Source organism: Pseudorca crassidens, chromosome 19, assembly GCF_039906515.1.
Source record: "Pseudorca crassidens isolate mPseCra1 chromosome 19, mPseCra1.hap1, whole genome shotgun sequence".
Taxonomy (NCBI): domain Eukaryota; kingdom Metazoa; phylum Chordata; class Mammalia; order Artiodactyla; family Delphinidae; genus Pseudorca; species Pseudorca crassidens.
Window position 1 is genome coordinate 24,272,481 of NC_090314.1, and position 16,813 is coordinate 24,289,293.

Consider the following 16,813-nt stretch of genomic DNA (forward strand, 5'->3'; position numbering starts at 1 on the left):
AGGGCAGAGGGCCCAGGCAGTCCTGGGACCAACGGCCATGGGTGAGCGAAACTACTACCGAGCCGAGCCGTTCACTGGCCCCATCCCCAGGAAATGCCAGGAGCAAGGATACTCAATTCTTCTGATCCCGGTCAGCTTCATCTTGCTCAACGTGGGGATCAACATGGTGACTATGGTCAGGGCAGGATCTGTGCAGCGCGGTTGGGGGAGCCCTGGGGTCTTGAAGGGGCTGAGGTGGGAGGGCTGCTGGGGTGTGACAGGACAAGGGTTGGATTTCAGGGCTCACCCTGCTCCCGGCCTCCCCCCTCCCCTTCTTCCCTCAACTCTGGAGGCATCTGAAGAGATTCTTGCGGGCACTTTTCAATCGTATTTTCCACAAAGGTGAGTGGGCGCCGGCGTGGGTTCAGGAGATGTGGGCCTGTCCCCTTTCTTCTATCCCTGCCTTGATTCTCAGCCCCTCAGGAACCCAGGCCCTGACCCATCTCGCCTTTCCCCACAGACAAGCAAGCCAGCTGTGTAGGCACCCATCGCATGTGCATGCGCTGCTCCGTGGATCCCAAGAACCTGCGCTCAAGAGTTTCTTCCCACTTCTGCCATCGCCCAAGCTTCCTGCTCGGGCAGGTAAACCACCTTGACTACTGCCTGCAGCGGGGCTCGGCGGGGGCGGAGCCGGCGGCCCCCCCGCCGCGGGCGAGTAAAGGAGAAGGCGGGCGGAGCGGGAGGCAAAAAGCCTACAGCACCCGGTATTCCCAGGCGGTCTCCCATCCAAGTACTAACCAGGCCCGACCCTGCTTAGCTTCCGAGATCAGACGAGATCGGGCGCGTTGAGGGTGGTATGGCCGTAGACGGGGGCGGGGGGCCGCGGGCGGCCTCTTGAGGCCCAGTTTCGCTGGCGCTGGCGCCTTAACGCCAGCCTGGCGGCCGGCCCGCCCCGGCAGGGCCCCCTCGCCCGCCCAGGCAGGGGGAACGGAGGTCTCGGGTATCGGGCGGCGGCGGAGGGTTTGGCGACCACCTCCCAGCCCAGGGCGGCCGTGACCCAGCAAACCCTTCGGCGCTTGGCGCCCCGCCCAAGATCCCGCACGTCGCTCACAGGGACGTGGCCCCGGAGGCTTCAGGGCCCGGGGCCCGCGGTCCCTTGGGCATCGGTCCTGCCCGCCCACGCGGCGCTAGGCGCAGCCCGGCCGCAGCCCGGGCCGGCCCTCCTGCCCGACAGCAGCCGGCCCGAAGCCACCGGGAGCCACCATTGAGTCGCCACGGCCCCTCTGCCCCGGCAAGGCCACCCTTGCCCCCACACCCCCCGCCGAGCTCAGGACCCCGCCCCTGGTGGCCGGCAGGCCCGGGGAAGCGGCCCCTGCCCTCGATCCCGCTCCCGCACCCAACCGCGGTGACACGCCAGAGGGGCGGGGTGGTGGTGGGGCGGGGCTTTTGTCGGAGGGAGCTGTGGAGGGACACACAGGCACACAGGTGGCGGCGCCGGGGCTGGGCGCCGGTGGGGGCGGCCAGGTGCAGGTCGAGGGGCTCGCGGGCCGAAAGGACGGCCACTGGGCCCGCGGCGGAGTCTGGGTCCGGGCCAGCCACCCCGGGAGCGTCTGGGGTGCGGCTGCCTTCCAGGGCCGCCTTCTGGCCGCCTGGCCGGCCGGGCCGGCGGGGAGCGCCCCCGCCGGCGCGCGCCGTGGTGGGAGGGGCCTGAGGAGGTGGGGCCTGCAGCGGGGCCCGGCGGGGGCGGAGCCGGCGGCCCCCGCCGCGGGCGAGTAAAGGAGAAGGCGGGCGGAGCGGGAGGCAAAAAGCCTACAGCACCCGGTATTCCCAGGCGGTCTCCCATCCAAGTACTAACCAGGCCCGACCCTGCTTAGCTTCCGAGATCAGACGAGATCGGGCGCGTTCAGGGTGGTATGGCCGTAGACGGGGGCGGGGGCCGACGGCTGCCTCTTGAGGCCCAGTTTCGCTGGCGCTGGCGCCTTAACGCCAGCCTGGCGGCCGGCCCGCCCCGACAGGGCCCCCTCGCCCGCCCAGGCAGGGGGAACGGAGGTCTCGGGTATCGGGCGGCGGCGGAGGGTTTGGCGACCACCTCCCAGCCCAGGGCGGCCGTGACCCAGCAAACCCTTCGGCGCTTGGCGCCCCGCCCAAGATCCCGCACGTCGCTCACAGGGACGTGGCCCCGGAGGCTTCAGGGCCCGGGGCCCGCGGTCCCTTGGGCATCGGCCCTGCCCGCCCACGCGGCGCTAGGCGCAGCCCGGCCGCAGCCCGGGCCGGCCCTCCTGCCCGACAGCAGCCGGCCCGAAGCCACCGGGAGCCACCATTGAGTCGCCACGGCCCCTCAGCCCCGGCAAGGCCACCCTTGCCCCCACACCCCCCGCCGAGCTCAGGACCCCGCCCCTGGTGGCCGGCAGGCCCGGGGAAGCGGCCCCTGCCCTCGATCCCGCTCCCGCACCCAACCGCGGTGACACGCCAGAGGGGCGGGGTGGTGGTGGGGCGGGGCTTTTGTCGGAGGGAGCTGTGGAGGGACACACAGGCACACAGGTGGCGGCGCCGGGGCTGGGCGCCGGTGGGGGCGGCCAGGTGCAGGTCGAGGGGCTCGCGGGCCAAAAGGACAGCAACTGGGCCCATGGCGGAGTCTGGGTCTGGAGGGCTCTGAGCCTCCATCCGCTCTGGTGCCTCGGGTCTACCGGCCCGACGCCTGGTAGCGCGACACCCCACCGGCCCACAGACGTAGCCTCCCCAGCTGTGCTCACAGCGAGTCCAACCGCAGCCTGCATCCCTCCACGGGACACTTGGATTACTCCCGCGATCCCCACGAGGTGCGGCACCCGCTGGCCGAATGGGCTGAGATCCTGCCCTTGCGGCGCCCTGTGGCCACCTCCGCCTCCCTCACGGTACTGGCCGAGGCCTCGGACCAGCGGGCCCCGGCTCCCAGCTCAGCGCTGCTCCTCCGCCCCTCTCACCTCCTGCCCGACGTCCAGGCTACCGAGCACCCTCCACCCCCGCCCACCTTCATGCCACTCAGCCGGAACCCGGGAGGCAATGCCAACTACCAGGTGTATGACAGTCTGGTGCTGAAGCGGCAACCGCAGGAGGGCCAAGCGCGGGCCAACTCGCTGCTACCTTCCACCTCGGCCTCCAGGCCCTCTCTGCATGGGAGCCAGACTGGGAAAATGAACTTACCAGCAGCAAATGGGGGCAGGGGCAGGGGGCGGCAGGGCATGGAGAGAGGAATAAAGAGCTCCAGAGTCCAGGAAACATTGGTGGTCTGTGGCTTGGAAGCGCCACTCCTTCTGCCAGCCTGGGTCCCTGCGCTTGGCTTCCTGCAATAAGAAGCCAGTGTCCCCTTCTTGGCCTGAGGGTCCCTTTGGTTTAGTGGCCACAGTTCTGCCAGCAGGCCCCTCCTGGTCCTATACCATGCACTAAGTACATCTGCAGCTGCAGACTCCAAACCCCTGGTCTCTGGGCACCTCCTCTGTGTCTCAGCTGTCCCTGTCCACAGAGAGCCTCATACAAGACGTTGCTTCCAAACTGGGAGGTTCCACATCTGGGCAGGTCCAGCTCCAGGCCCAGTGAAGGGCATGAAGAAGGCTGAGGCTCTGGACTCCAGCCAGGCCTTCAGCAGGCCTCTGAGGCCAAGGTCTTCCTAGTCTCAAGAGGGGCCAAGAGACGCAATGTGTCATTTGAACAAGTGAGTCAGCGGGCGGTGAGCGAATGAGTGACCGCTCGAGGGGATGTATGCCGGCCACCGGGCCCTGTTTGACTGTCCAGGCTCAGCTTACCTGACCCTGGTTACCAGGGAATGCCACTCTGGGCCCTCCTTTTCATCCCCCTCCCTCACTGTGACCTCACCACCTGCCCCATTATGACCCAGTCTGGCTCCCAGTTAAAACTGGAGGGCAGAGGGCCCAGGCAGTCCTGGGACCAACGGCCATGGGTGAGCGAAACTACTACCGAGCCGAGCCGTTCACTGGCCCCATCCCCAGGAAATGCCAGGAGCAAGGATACTCAATTCTTCTGATCCCGGTCAGCTTCATCTTGCTCAACGTGGGGATCAACATGGTGACTATGGTCAGGGCAGGATCTGTGCAGCGCGGTTGGGGGAGCCCTGGGGTCTTGAAGGGGCTGAGGTGGGAGGGCTGCTGGGGTGTGACAGGACAAGGGTTGGATTTCAGGGCTCACCCTGCTCCCGGCCTCCCCCCTCCCCTTCTTCCCTCAACTCTGGAGGCATCTGAAGAGATTCTTGCGGGCACTTTTCAATCGTATTTTCCACAAAGGTGAGTGGGCGCCGGCGTGGGTTCAGGAGATGTGGGCCTGTCCCCTTTCTTCTATCCCTGCCTTGATTCTCAGCCCCTCAGGAACCCAGGCCCTGACCCATCTCGCCTTTCCCCACAGACAAGCAAGCCAGCTGTGTAGGCACCCATCGCATGTGCATGCGCTGCTCCGTGGATCCCAAGAACCTGCGCTCAAGAGTTTCTTCCCACTTCTGCCATCGCCCAAGCTTCCTGCTCGGGCAGGTAAACCACCTTGACGACTGCCTGCAGCGGGGCTCGGCGGGGGCGGAGCCGGCGGCCCCCGCGCCGCGGGCGAGTAAAGGAGAAGGCGGGCGGAGCGGGAGGCAAAAAGCCTACAGCACCCGGTATTCCCAGGCGGTCTCCCATCCAAGTACTAACCAGGCCCGACCCTGCTTAGCTTCCGAGATCAGACGAGATCGGGCGCGTTCAGGGTGGTATGGCCGTAGACGGGGGCGGGGGCCGACGGCTGCCTCTTGAGGCCCAGTTTCGCTGGCGCTGGCGCCTTAACGCCAGCCTGGCGGCCGGCCCGCCCCGGCAGGGCCCCCTCGCCCGCCCAGGCAGGGGGAACGGAGGTCTCGGGTATCGGGCGGCGGCGGAGGGTTTGGCGACCACCTCCCAGCCCAGGGCGGCCGTGACCCAGCAAACCCTTCGGCGCTTGGCGCCCCGCCCAAGATCCCGCACGTCGCTCACAGGGACGTGGCCCTGGAGGCTTCAGGGCCCGGGGCCCGCGGTCCCTTGGGCATCGGTCCTGCCCGCCCACGCGGCGCTAGGCGCAGCCCGGCCGCAGCCCGAGCCGGCCCTCCTGCCCGACAGCAGCCGGCCCGAAGCCACCGGGAGCCACCATTGAGTCGCCACGGCCCCTCTGCCCCGGCAAGGCCACCCTTGCCCCCACACCCCCCGCCGAGCTCAGGACCCCGCCCCTGGTGGCCGGCAGGCCCGGGGAAGCGGCCCCTGCCCTCGATCCCGCTCCCGCACCCAACCGCGGTGACACGCCAGAGGGGCGGGGTGGTGGTGGGGCGGGGCTTTTGTCGGAGGGAGCTGTGGAGGGACACACAGGCACACAGGTGGCGGCGCCGGGGCTGGGCGCCGGTGGGGGCGGCCAGGTGCAGGTCGAGGGGCTCGCGGGCCGAAAGGACGGCCACTGGGCCCGCGGCGGAGTCTGGGTCCGGGCCAGCCACCCCGGGAGCGTCTGGGGTGCGGCTGCCTTCCAGGGCCGCCTTCTGGCCGCCTGGCCGGCCGGGCCGGCGGGGAGCGCCCCCGCCGGCGCGCGCCGTGGTGGGAGGGGCCTGAGGAGGTGGGGCCTGCAGCGGGGCCCGGCGGGGGCGGAGCCGGCGGCCCCCGCCGCGGGCGAGTAAAGGAGAAGGCGGGCGGAGCGGGAGGCAAAAAGCCTACAGCACCCGGTATTCCCAGGCGGTCTCCCATCCAAGTACTAACCAGGCCCGACCCTGCTTAGCTTCCGAGATCAGACGAGATCGGGCGCGTTCAGGGTGGTATGGCCGTAGACGGGGGCGGGGGCCGACGGCTGCCTCTTGAGGCCCAGTTTCGCTGGCGCTGGCGCCTTAACGCCAGCCTGGCGGCCGGCCCGCCCCGACAGGGCCCCCTCGCCCGCCCAGGCAGGGGGAACGGAGGTCTCGGGTATCGGGCGGCGGCGGAGGGTTTGGCGACCACCTCCCAGCCCAGGGCGGCCGTGACCCAGCAAACCCTTCGGCGCTTGGCGCCCCGCCCAAGATCCCGCACGTCGCTCACAGGGACGTGGCCCCGGAGGCTTCAGGGCCCGGGGCCCGCGGTCCCTTGGGCATCGGCCCTGCCCGCCCACGCGGCGCTAGGCGCAGCCCGGCCGCAGCCCGGGCCGGCCCTCCTGCCCGACAGCAGCCGGCCCGAAGCCACCGGGAGCCACCATTGAGTCGCCACGGCCCCTCAGCCCCGGCAAGGCCACCCTTGCCCCCACACCCCCCGCCGAGCTCAGGACCCCGCCCCTGGTGGCCGGCAGGCCCGGGGAAGCGGCCCCTGCCCTCGATCCCGCTCCCGCACCCGGCCCCGGTGACACGCCACAGGGGCGGGGTGTGGGGGGGCTTTTGTCGGAGGGAGCTGTGGAGGGACACACCGGCACACAGGTGGCGGCGCCGGGGCTGGGCGCCGGTGGGGGCGGCCAGGTGCAGGTCGAGGGGCTCGCGGGCCGAAATGACGGCAACTGGGCCCATGGCGGAGTCTGGGTCTGGAGGGCTCTGAGCCTCCATCCGCTCTGGTGCCTCGGGTCTACCGGCCCGAAGCCTGGTAGCGCGACACCCCACCGGCCCACAGACGTAGCCTCCCCAGCTGTGCTCACAGCGAGTCCAACCGCAGCCTGCATCCCTCCACGGGACACTTGGATTACTCCCGCGATCCCCACGAGGTGCGGCACCCGCTGACCGAATGGGCTGAGATCCTGCCCTTGCGGCGCCCTGTGGCCACCTCCGCCTCCCTCACGGTACTGGCCGAGGCCTCGGACCAGCGGGCCCCGGCTCCCAGCTCAGCGCTGCTCCTCCGCCCCTCTCACCTCCTGCCCGACGTCCAGGCTACCGAGCACCCTCCACCCCCGCCCACCTTCATGCCACTCAGCCGGAACCCGGGAGGCAATGCCAACTACCAGGTGTATGACAGTCTGGTGCTGAAGCGGCAACCGCAGGAGGGCCAAGCGCGGGCCAACTCGCTGCTACCTTCCACCTCGGCCTCCAGGCCCTCTCTGCACGGGAGCCAGACTGGGAAAATGAACTTACCAGCAGCAAATGGGGGCAGGGGCAGGGGGCGGCAGGGCATGGAGAGAGGAATAAAGAGCGCCAGAGTCCAGGAAACATTGGTGGTCTGTGGCTTGGAAGCGCCACTCCTTCTGCCAGCCTGGGTCCCTGCGCTTGGCTTCCTGCAATAAGAAGCCAGTGTCCCCTTCTTGGCCTGAGGGTCCCTTTGGTTTAGTGGCCACAGTTCTGCCAGCAGGCCCCTCCTGGTCCTATACCATGCACTAAGTACATCTGCAGCTGCAGACTCCAAACCCCTGGTCTCTGGGCACCTCCTCTGTGTCTCAGCTGTCCCTGTCCACAGAGAGCCTCATACAAGACGTTGCTTCCAAACTGGGAGATTCCACATCTGGGCAGGTCCAGCTCCAGGCCCAGTTAAGGGCATGAAGAAGGCTGAGGCTCTGGACTCCAGCCAGGCCTTCAGCAGGCCTCTGAGGCCGAGGTCTTCCTAGTCTCAAGAGGGGCCAAGAGACGCAATGTGTCATTTGAACAAGTGAGTCAGCGGGCGGTGAGCGAATGAATGACCGCTCGAGGGGATGTATGCCGGCCACCAGGCCCTGTTTGACTGTCCAGGCTCAGCTTACCTGACCCTGGTTACCAGGGAATGCCACTCTGGGCCCTCCTTTTCATCCCCCTCCCTCACTGTGACCTCACCACCTGCCCCATTATGACCCAGTCTGGCTCCCAGTTAAAACTGGAGGGCAGAGGGCCCAGGCAGTCCTGGGACCAACGGCCATGGGTGAGCGAAACTACTACCGAGCCGAGCCATTCACTGGCCCCATCCCCAGGAAATGCCAGGAGCAAGGATACTCAATTCTTCTGATCCCGGTCAGCTTCATCTTGCTCAACGTGGGGATCAACATGGTGACTATGGTCAGGGCAGGATCTGTGCAGCGCGGTTGGAGGAGCCCTGGGGTCTTGAAGGGGCTGAGGTGGGAGGGCTGCTGGGGTGTGACAGGACAAGGGTTGGATTTCAGGGCTCACCCTGCTCCCGGCCTCCCCCCTCCCCTTCTTCCCTCAACTCTGGAGGCATCTGAAGAGATTCTTGCGGGCACTTTTCAATCGTATTTTCCACAAAGGTGAGTGGGCGCCGGCGTGGGTTCAGGAGATGTGGGCCTGTCCCCTTTCTTCTATCCCTGCCTTGATTCTCAGCCCCTCAGGAACCCAGGCCCTGACCCATCTCGCCTTTCCCCACAGACAAGCAAGCCAGCTGTGTAGGCACCCATCGCATGTGCATGCGCTGCTCCGTGGATCCCAAGAACCTGCGCTCAAGAGTTTCTTCCCACTTCTGCCATCGCCCAAGCTTCCTGCTCGGGCAGGTAAACCACCTTGACTACTGCCTGCAGCGGGGCTCGGCGGGGGCGGAGCCGGCGGCCCCCGCGCCGCGGGCGAGTAAAGGAGAAGGCGGGCGGAGCGGGAGGCAAAAAGCCTACAGCACCCGGTATTCCCAGGCGGTCTCCCATCCAAGTACTAACCAGGCCCGACCCTGCTTAGCTTCCGAGATCAGACGAGATCGGGCGCGTTCAGGGTGGTATGGCCGTAGACGGGGGCGGGGGCCGACGGCTGCCTCTTGAGGCCCAGTTTCGCTGGCGCTGGCGCCTTAACGCCAGCCTGGCGGCCGGCCCGCCCCGGCAGGGCCCCCTCGCCCGCCCAGGCAGGGGGAACGGAGGTCTCGGGTATCGGGCGGCGGCGGAGGGTTTGGCGACCACCTCCCAGCCCAGGGTGGCCGTGACCCAGCAAACCCTTCGGCGCTTGGCGCCCCGCCCAAGATCCCGCACGTCGCTCACAGGGACGTGGCCCCGGAGGCTTCAGGCCCCGGGGCCCGTGGTCCCTTGGGCATCGGTCCTGCCCGCCCACGCGGAGCTAGGCGCAGCCCGGCCGCAGCCCGGGCCGGCCCTCCTGCCTGACAGCAGCCGGCCCGAAGCCACCGGGAGCCACCATTGAGTCGCCACGGCCCCTCAGCCCCGGCAAGGCCACCCTTGCCCCCACACCCCCCGCCGAGCTCAGGACCCCGCCCCTGGTGGCCGGCAGGCCCGGGGAAGCGGCCCCTGCCCTCGATCCCGCTCCCGCACCCGGCCCCGGTGACACGCCACAGGGGCGGGGTGTGGGGGGGCTTTTGTCGGAGGGAGCTGTGGAGGGACACACCGGCACACAGGTGGCGGCGCCGGGGCTGGGCGCCGGTGGGGGCGGCCAGGTGCAGGTCGAGGGGCTCGCGGGCCGAAATGACGGCAACTGGGCCCATGGCGGAGTCTGGGTCTGGAGGGCTCTGAGCCTCCATCCGCTCTGGTGCCTCGGGTCTACCGGCCCGAAGCCTGGTAGCGCGACACCCCACCGGCCCACAGACGTAGCCTCCCCAGCTGTGCTCACAGCGAGTCCAACCGCAGCCTGCATCCCTCCACGGGACACTTGGATTACTCCCGCGATCCCCACGAGGTGCGGCACCCGCTGGCCGAATGGGCTGAGATCCTGCCCTTGCGGCGCCCTGTGGCCACCTCCGCCTCCCTCACGGTACTGGCCGAGGCCTCGGACCAGCGGGCCCCGGCTCCCAGCTCAGCGCTGCTCCTCCGCCCCTCTCACCTCCTGCCCGACGTCCAGGCTACCGAGCACCCTCCACCCCCGCCCACCTTCATGCCACTCAGCCGGAACCCGGGAGGCAATGCCAACTACCAGGTGTATCACAGTCTGGTGCTGAAGCGGCAACCGCAGGAGGGCCAAGCGCGGGCCAACTCGCTGCTACCTTCCACCTCGGCCTCCAGGCCCTCTCTGCACGGGAGCCAGACTGGGAAAATGAACTTACCAGCAGCAAATGGGGGCAGGGGCAGGGGGCGGCAGGGCATGGAGAGAGGAATAAAGAGCGCCAGAGTCCAGGAAACATTGGTGGTCTGTGGCTTGGAAGCGCCACTCCTTCTGCCAGCCTGGGTCCCTGCGCTTGGCTTCCTGCAATAAGAAGCCAGTGTCCCCTTCTTGGCCTGAGGGTCCCTTTGGTTTAGTGGCCACAGTTCTGCCAGCAGGCCCCTCCTGGTCCTATACCATGCACTAAGTACATCTGCAGCTGCAGACTCCAAACCCCTGGTCTCTGGGCACCTCCTCTGTGTCTCAGCTGTCCCTGTCCACAGAGAGCCTCATACAAGACGTTGCTTCCAAACTGGGAGATTCCACATCTGGGCAGGTCCAGCTCCAGGCCCAGTGAAGGGCATGAAGAAGGCTGAGGCTCTGGACTCCAGCCAGGCCTTCAGCAGGCCTCTGAGGCCGAGGTCTTCCTAGTCTCAAGAGGGGCCAAGAGACGCAATGTGTCATTTGAACAAGTGAGTCAGCGGGCGGTGAGCGAATGAATGACCGCTCGAGGGGATGTATGCCGGCCACCAGGCCCTGTTTGACTGTCCAGGCTCAGCTTACCTGACCCTGGTTACCAGGGAATGCCACTCTGGGCCCTCCTTTTCATCCCCCTCCCTCACTGTGACCTCACCACCTGCCCCATTATGACCCAGTCTGGCTCCCAGTTAAAACTGGAGGGCAGAGGGCCCAGGCAGTCCTGGGACCAACGGCCATGGGTGAGCGAAACTACTACCGAGCCGAGCCGTTCACTGGCCCCATCCCCAGGAAATGCCAGGAGCAAGGATACTCAATTCTTCTGATCCCGGTCAGCTTCATCTTGCTCAACGTGGGGATCAACATGGTGACTATGGTCAGGGCAGGATCTGTGCAGCGCGGTTGGGGGAGCCCTGGGGTCTTGAAGGGGCTGAGGTGGGAGGGCTGCTGGGGTGTGACAGGACAAGGGTTGGATTTCAGGGCTCACCCTGCTCCCGGCCTCCCCCCTCCCCTTCTTCCCTCAACTCTGGAGGCATCTGAAGAGATTCTTGCGGGCACTTTTCAATCGTATTTTCCACAAAGGTGAGTGGGCGCCGGCGTGGGTTCAGGAGATGTGGGCCTGTCCCCTTTCTTCTATCCCTGCCTTGATTCTCAGCCCCTCAGGAACCCAGGCCCTGACCCATCTCGCCTTTCCCCACAGACAAGCAAGCCAGCTGTGTAGGCACCCATCGCATGTGCATGCGCTGCTCCGTGGATCCCAAGAACCTGCGCTCAAGAGTTTCTTCCCACTTCTGCCATCGCCCAAACTTCCTGCTCGGGCAGGTAAACCACCTTGACTACTGCCTGCAGCGGGGCTCGGCGGGGGCGGAGCCGGCGGCCCCCCCGCCGCGGGCGAGTAAAGGAGAAGGCGGGCGGAGCGGGAGGCAAAAAGCCTACAGCACCCGGTATTCCCAGGCGGTCTCCCATCCAAGTACTAACCAGGCCCGACCCTGCTTAGCTTCCGAGATCAGACGAGATCGGGCGCGTTCAGGGTGGTATGGCCGTAGACGGGGGCGGGGGCCGACGGCTGCCTCTTGAGGCCCAGTTTCGCTGGCGCTGGCGCCTTAACGCCAGCCTGGCGGCCGGCCCGCCCCGGCAGGGCCCCCTCGCCCGCCCAGGCAGGGGGAACGGAGGTCTCGGGTATCGGGCGGCGGCGGAGGGTTTGGCGACCACCTCCCAGCCCAGGGTGGCCGTGACCCAGCAAACCCTTCGGCGCTTGGCGCCCCGCCCAAGATCCCGCACGTCGCTCACAGGGACGTGGCCCCGGAGGCTTCAGGCCCCGGGGCCCGTGGTCCCTTGGGCATCGGTCCTGCCCGCCCACGCGGAGCTAGGCGCAGCCCGGCCGCAGCCCGGGCCGGCCCTCCTGCCTGACAGCAGCCGGCCCGAAGCCACCGGGAGCCACCATTGAGTCGCCACGGCCCCTCAGCCCCGGCAAGGCCACCCTTGCCCCCACACCCCCCGCCGAGCTCAGGACCCCGCCCCTGGTGGCCGGCAGGCCCGGGGAAGCGGCCCCTGCCCTCGATCCCGCTCCAGCACCCAACCGCGGTGACACGCCAGAGGGGCGGGGTGGTGGTGGGGCGGGGCTTTTGTCGGAGGGAGCTGTGGAGGGACACACCGGCACACAGATGGCGGCGCCGGGGCTAGGCGCCGGTGGGGGCGGCCAGGTGCAGGTCGAGGGGCTCGCGGGCCGAAAGGACGGCCACTGGGCCCGCGGCGGAGTCTGGGTCTGGGCCAGCCACCCCGGGAGCGTCTGGGGTGCGGCTGCCTTCCAGGGCCGCCTTCTGGCCGCCTGGCCGGCCGGGCCGGCGGGGAGCGCCCCCGCCGGCGCGCGCCGTGGTGGGAGGGGCCTGAGGAGGTGGGTCCTGCAGCGGGGCCCGGCGGGGGCGGAGCCGGCGGCCCCCGCCGCGGGCGAGTAAAGGAGAAGGCGGGCGGAGCGGGAGGCAAAAAGCCTACAGCACCCGGTATTCCCAGGCGGTCTCCCATCCAAGTACTAACCAGGCCCGACCCTGCTTAGCTTCCGAGATCAGACGAGATCGGGCGCGTTCAGGGTGGTATGGCCGTAGACGGGGGCGGGGGGCCGCGGGCGGCCTCTTGAGGCCCAGTTTCGCTGGCGCTGGCGCCTTAACGCCAGCCTGGCGGCCGGCCCGCCCCGGCAGGGCCCCCTCGCCCGCCCAGGCAGGGGGAACGGAGGTCTCGGGTATCGGGCGGCGGCGGAGGGTTTGGCGACCACCTCCCAGCCCAGGGCGGCCGTGACCCAGCAAACCCTTCGGCGCTTGGCGCCCCGCCCAAGATCCCGCACGTCGCTCACAGGGACGTGGCCCCGGAGGCTTCAGGGCCCGGGGCCCGCGGTCCCTTGGGCATCGGTCCTGCCCGCCCACGCGGCGCTAGGCGCAGCCCGGCCGCAGCCCGGGCCGGCCCTCCTGCCCGACAGCAGCCGGCCCGAAGCCACCGGGAGCCACCATTGAGTCGCCACGGCCCCTCTGCCCCGGCAAGGCCACCCTTGCCCCCACACCCCCCGCCGAGCTCAGGACCCCGCCCCTGGTGGCCGGCAGGCCCGGGGAAGCGGCCCCTGCCCTCGATCCCGCTCCCGCACCCAACCGCGGTGACACGCCAGAGGGGCGGGGTGGTGGTGGGGCGGGGCTTTTGTCGGAGGGAGCTGTGGAGGGACACACAGGCACACAGGTGGCGGCGCCGGGGCTGGGCGCCGGTGGGGGCGGCCAGGTGCAGGTCGAGGGGCTCGCGGGCCAAAAGGACAGCAACTGGGCCCATGGCGGAGTCTGGGTCTGGAGGGCTCTGAGCCTCCATCCGCTCTGGTGCCTCGGGTCTACCGGCCCGACGCCTGGTAGCGCGACACCCCACCGGCCCACAGACGTAGCCTCCCCAGCTGTGCTCACAGCGAGTCCAACCGCAGCCTGCATCCCTCCACGGGACACTTGGATTACTCCCGCGATCCCCACGAGGTGCGGCACCCGCTGGCCGAATGGGCTGAGATCCTGCCCTTGCGGCGCCCTGTGGCCACCTCCGCCTCCCTCACGGTACTGGCCGAGGCCTCGGACCAGCGGGCCCCGGCTCCCAGCTCAGCGCTGCTCCTCCGCCCCTCTCACCTCCTGCCCGACGTCCAGGCTACCGAGCACCCTCCACCCCCGCCCACCTTCATGCCACTCAGCCGGAACCCGGGAGGCAATGCCAACTACCAGGTGTGTATGACAGTCTGGTGCTGAAGCGGCAACCGCAGGAGGGCCAAGCGCGGGCCAACTCGCTGCTACCTTCCACCTCGGCCTCCAGGCCCTCTCTGCACGGGAGCCAGACTGGGAAAATGAACTTACCAGCAGCAAATGGGGGCAGGGGCAGGGGGCGGCAGGGCATGGAGAGAGGAATAAAGAGCTCCAGAGTCCAGGAAACATTGGTGGTCTGTGGCTTGGAAGCGCCACTCCTTCTGCCAGCCTGGGTCCCTGCGCTTGGCTTCCTGCAATAAGAAGCCAGTGTCCCCTTCTTGGCCTGAGGGTCCCTTTGGTTTAGTGGCCACAGTTCTGCCAGCAGGCCCCTCCTGGTCCTATACCATGCACTAAGTACATCTGCAGCTGCAGACTCCAAACCCCTGGTCTCTGGGCACCTCCTCTGTGTCTCAGCTGTCCCTGTCCACAGAGAGCCTCATACAAGACGTTGCTTCCAAACTGGGAGGTTCCACATCTGGGCAGGTCCAGCTCCAGGCCCAGTGAAGGGCATGAAGAAGGCTGAGGCTCTGGACTCCAGCCAGGCCTTCAGCAGGCCTCTGAGGCCAAGGTCTTCCTAGTCTCAAGAGGGGCCAAGAGACGCAATGTGTCATTTGAACAAGTGAGTCAGCGGGCAGTGAGCGAATGAGTGACCGCTCGAGGGGATGTATGCCGGCCACCGGGCCCTGTTTGACTGTCCAGGCTCAGCTTACCTGACCCTGGTTACCAGGGAATGCCACTCTGGGCCCTCCTTTTCATCCCCCTCCCTCACTGTGACCTCACCACCTGCCCCATTATGACCCAGTCTGGCTCCCAGTTAAAACTGGAGGGCAGAGGGCCCAGGCAGTCCTGGGACCAACGGCCATGGGTGAGCGAAACTACTACCGAGCCGAGCCGTTCACTGGCCCCATCCCCAGGAAATGCCAGGAGCAAGGATACTCAATTCTTCTGATCCCGGTCAGCTTCATCTTGCTCAACGTGGGGATCAACATGGTGACTATGGTCAGGGCAGGATCTGTGCAGCGCGGTTGGGGGAGCCCTGGGGTCTTGAAGGGGCTGAGGTGGGAGGGCTGCTGGGGTGTGACAGGACAAGGGTTGGATTTCAGGGCTCACCCTGCTCCCGGCCTCCCCCCTCCCCTTCTTCCCTCAACTCTGGAGGCATCTGAAGAGATTCTTGCGGGCACTTTTCAATCGTATTTTCCACAAAGGTGAGTGGGCGCCGGCGTGGGTTCAGGGGATGTGGGCCTGTCCCCTTTCTTCTATCCCTGCCTTGATTCTCAGCCCCTCAGGAACCCAGGCCCTGACCCATCTCGCCTTTCCCCACAGACAAGCAAGCCAGCTGTGTAGGCACCCATGGCATGTGCATGCGCTGCTCCGTGGATCCCAAGAACCTGTGCTCAAGAGTTTCTTCCCACTTCTGCCGTCGCCCAAGCTTCCTGCTCGGGCAGGTAAACCACCTTGACTACTGCCTGCAGCGGGGCTCGGCGGGGGCGGAGCCGGCGGCCCCCCCGCCGCGGGCGAGTAAAGGAGAAGGCGGGCGGAGGGGGAGGCAAAAAGCCTACAGCACCCGGTATTCCCAGGCGGTCTCCCATCCAAGTACTAACCAGGCCCGACCCTGCTTAGCTTCCGAGATCAGACGAGATCGGGCGCGTTCAGGGTGGTATGGCCGTAGACGGGGGCGGGGGCCGACGGCTGCCTCTTGAGGCCCAGTTTCGCTGGCGCTGGCGCCTTAACGCCAGCCTGGCGGCCGGCCCGCCCCGGCAGGGCCCCCTCGCCCGCCCAGGCAGGGGGAACGGAGGTCTCGGGTATCGGGCGGCGGCGGAGGGTTTGGCGACCACCTCCCAGCCCAGGGCGGCCGTGACCCAGCAAACCCTTCGGCGCTTGGCGCCCCGCCCAAGATCCCGCACGTCGCTCACAGGGACGTGGCCCCGGAGGCTTCAGGCCCCGGCACCCGTGGTCCCTTGGGCATCGGTCCTGCCCGCCCACGCGGAGCTAGGCGCAGCCCGGCCGCAGCCCGGGCCGGCCCTCCTGACTGACAGCAGCCGGCCCGAAGCCACCGGGAGCCACCATTGAGTCGCCACGGCCCCTCAGCCCCGGCAAGGCCACCCTTGCCCCCACACCCCCCGCCGAGCTCAGGACCCCGCCCCTGGTGGCCGGCAGGCCCGGGGAAGCGGCCCCTGCCCTCGATCCCGCTCCAGCACCCAACCGCGGTGACACGCCAGAGGGGCGGGGTGGTGGTGGGGCGGGGCTTTTGTCGGAGGGAGCTGTGGAGGGACACACCGGCACACAGATGGCGGCGCCGGGGCTAGGCGCCGGTGGGGGCGGCCAGGTGCAGGTCGAGGGGCTCGCGGGCCGAAAGGACGGCCACTGGGCCCGCGGCGGAGTCTGGGTCTGGGCCAGCCACCCCGGGAGCGTCTGGGGTGCGGCTGCCTTCCAGGGCCGCCTTCTGGCCGCCTGGCCGGCCGGGCCGGCGGGGAGCGCCCCCGCCGGCGCGCGCCGTGGTGGGAGGGGCCTGAGGAGGTGGGGCCTGCAGCGGGGCCCGGCGGGGGCGGAGCCGGCGGCCCCCGCCGCGGGCGAGTAAAGGAGAAGGCGGGCGGAGCGGGAGGCAAAAAGCCTACAGCACCCGGTATTCCCAGGCGGTCTCCCATCCAAGTACTAACCAGGCCCGACCCTGCTTAGCTTCCGAGATCAGACGAGATCGGGCGCGTTCAGGGTGGTATGGCCGTAGACGGGGGCGGGGGCCGACGGCTGCCTCTTGAGGCCCAGTTTCGCTGGCGCTGGCGCCTTAACGCCAGCCTGGCGGCCGGCCCGCCCCGACAGGGCCCCCTCGCCCGCCCAGGCAGGGGGAACGGAGGTCTCGGGTATCGGGCGGCGGCGGAGGGTTTGGCGACCACCTCCCAGCCCAGGGCGGCCGTGACCCAGCAAACCCTTCGGCGCTTGGCGCCCCGCCCAAGATCCCGCACGTCGCTCACAGGGACGTGGCCCCGGAGGCTTCAGGGCCCGGGGCCCGCGGTCCCTTGGGCATCGGCCCTGCCCGCCCACGCGGCGCTAGGCGCAGCCCGGCCGCAGCCCGGGCCGGCCCTCCTGCCCGACAGCAGCCGGCCCGAAGCCACCGGGAGCCACCATTGAGTCGCCACGGCCCCTCAGCCCCGGCAAGGCCACCCTTGCCCCCACACCCCCCGCCGAGCTCAGGACCCCGCCCCTGGTG

General features: G+C 68.6%; 9 non-coding genes across 9 annotated transcripts; all 9 read right to left on the bottom strand.

Annotated features, from left to right (window-relative positions):
- Positions 1-728: 728 nt before the first annotated feature.
- On the bottom strand, positions 729-847 carry LOC137213585 (5S ribosomal RNA). The gene has a single exon (XR_010938220.1). It is a non-coding gene; the product is annotated as a 5S ribosomal RNA (ribosomal RNA).
- A 938-nt stretch (positions 848-1,785) lies between these two features.
- Positions 1,786-1,904, bottom strand: LOC137214031 (5S ribosomal RNA). The gene has a single exon (XR_010938647.1). It is a non-coding gene; the product is annotated as a 5S ribosomal RNA (ribosomal RNA).
- Positions 1,905-4,603: 2,699 nt separating this feature from the next.
- On the bottom strand, positions 4,604-4,722 carry LOC137214032 (5S ribosomal RNA). The gene has a single exon (XR_010938648.1). It is a non-coding gene; the product is annotated as a 5S ribosomal RNA (ribosomal RNA).
- A 937-nt stretch (positions 4,723-5,659) lies between these two features.
- On the bottom strand, positions 5,660-5,778 carry LOC137214033 (5S ribosomal RNA). The gene has a single exon (XR_010938649.1). It is a non-coding gene; the product is annotated as a 5S ribosomal RNA (ribosomal RNA).
- Positions 5,779-8,471: 2,693 nt separating this feature from the next.
- Positions 8,472-8,590, bottom strand: LOC137214034 (5S ribosomal RNA). The gene has a single exon (XR_010938650.1). It is a non-coding gene; the product is annotated as a 5S ribosomal RNA (ribosomal RNA).
- Positions 8,591-11,283: 2,693 nt separating this feature from the next.
- Positions 11,284-11,402, bottom strand: LOC137214035 (5S ribosomal RNA). Its single transcript, XR_010938651.1, has one exon. It is a non-coding gene; the product is annotated as a 5S ribosomal RNA (ribosomal RNA).
- Positions 11,403-12,339: 937 nt separating this feature from the next.
- Positions 12,340-12,458, bottom strand: LOC137214036 (5S ribosomal RNA). The gene has a single exon (XR_010938652.1). It is a non-coding gene; the product is annotated as a 5S ribosomal RNA (ribosomal RNA).
- Positions 12,459-15,160: 2,702 nt separating this feature from the next.
- On the bottom strand, positions 15,161-15,279 carry LOC137214037 (5S ribosomal RNA). Its single transcript, XR_010938653.1, has one exon. It is a non-coding gene; the product is annotated as a 5S ribosomal RNA (ribosomal RNA).
- Positions 15,280-16,216: 937 nt separating this feature from the next.
- LOC137214038 (5S ribosomal RNA) lies at positions 16,217-16,335 on the bottom strand. The gene has a single exon (XR_010938654.1). It is a non-coding gene; the product is annotated as a 5S ribosomal RNA (ribosomal RNA).
- Positions 16,336-16,813: the final 478 nt, after the last annotated feature.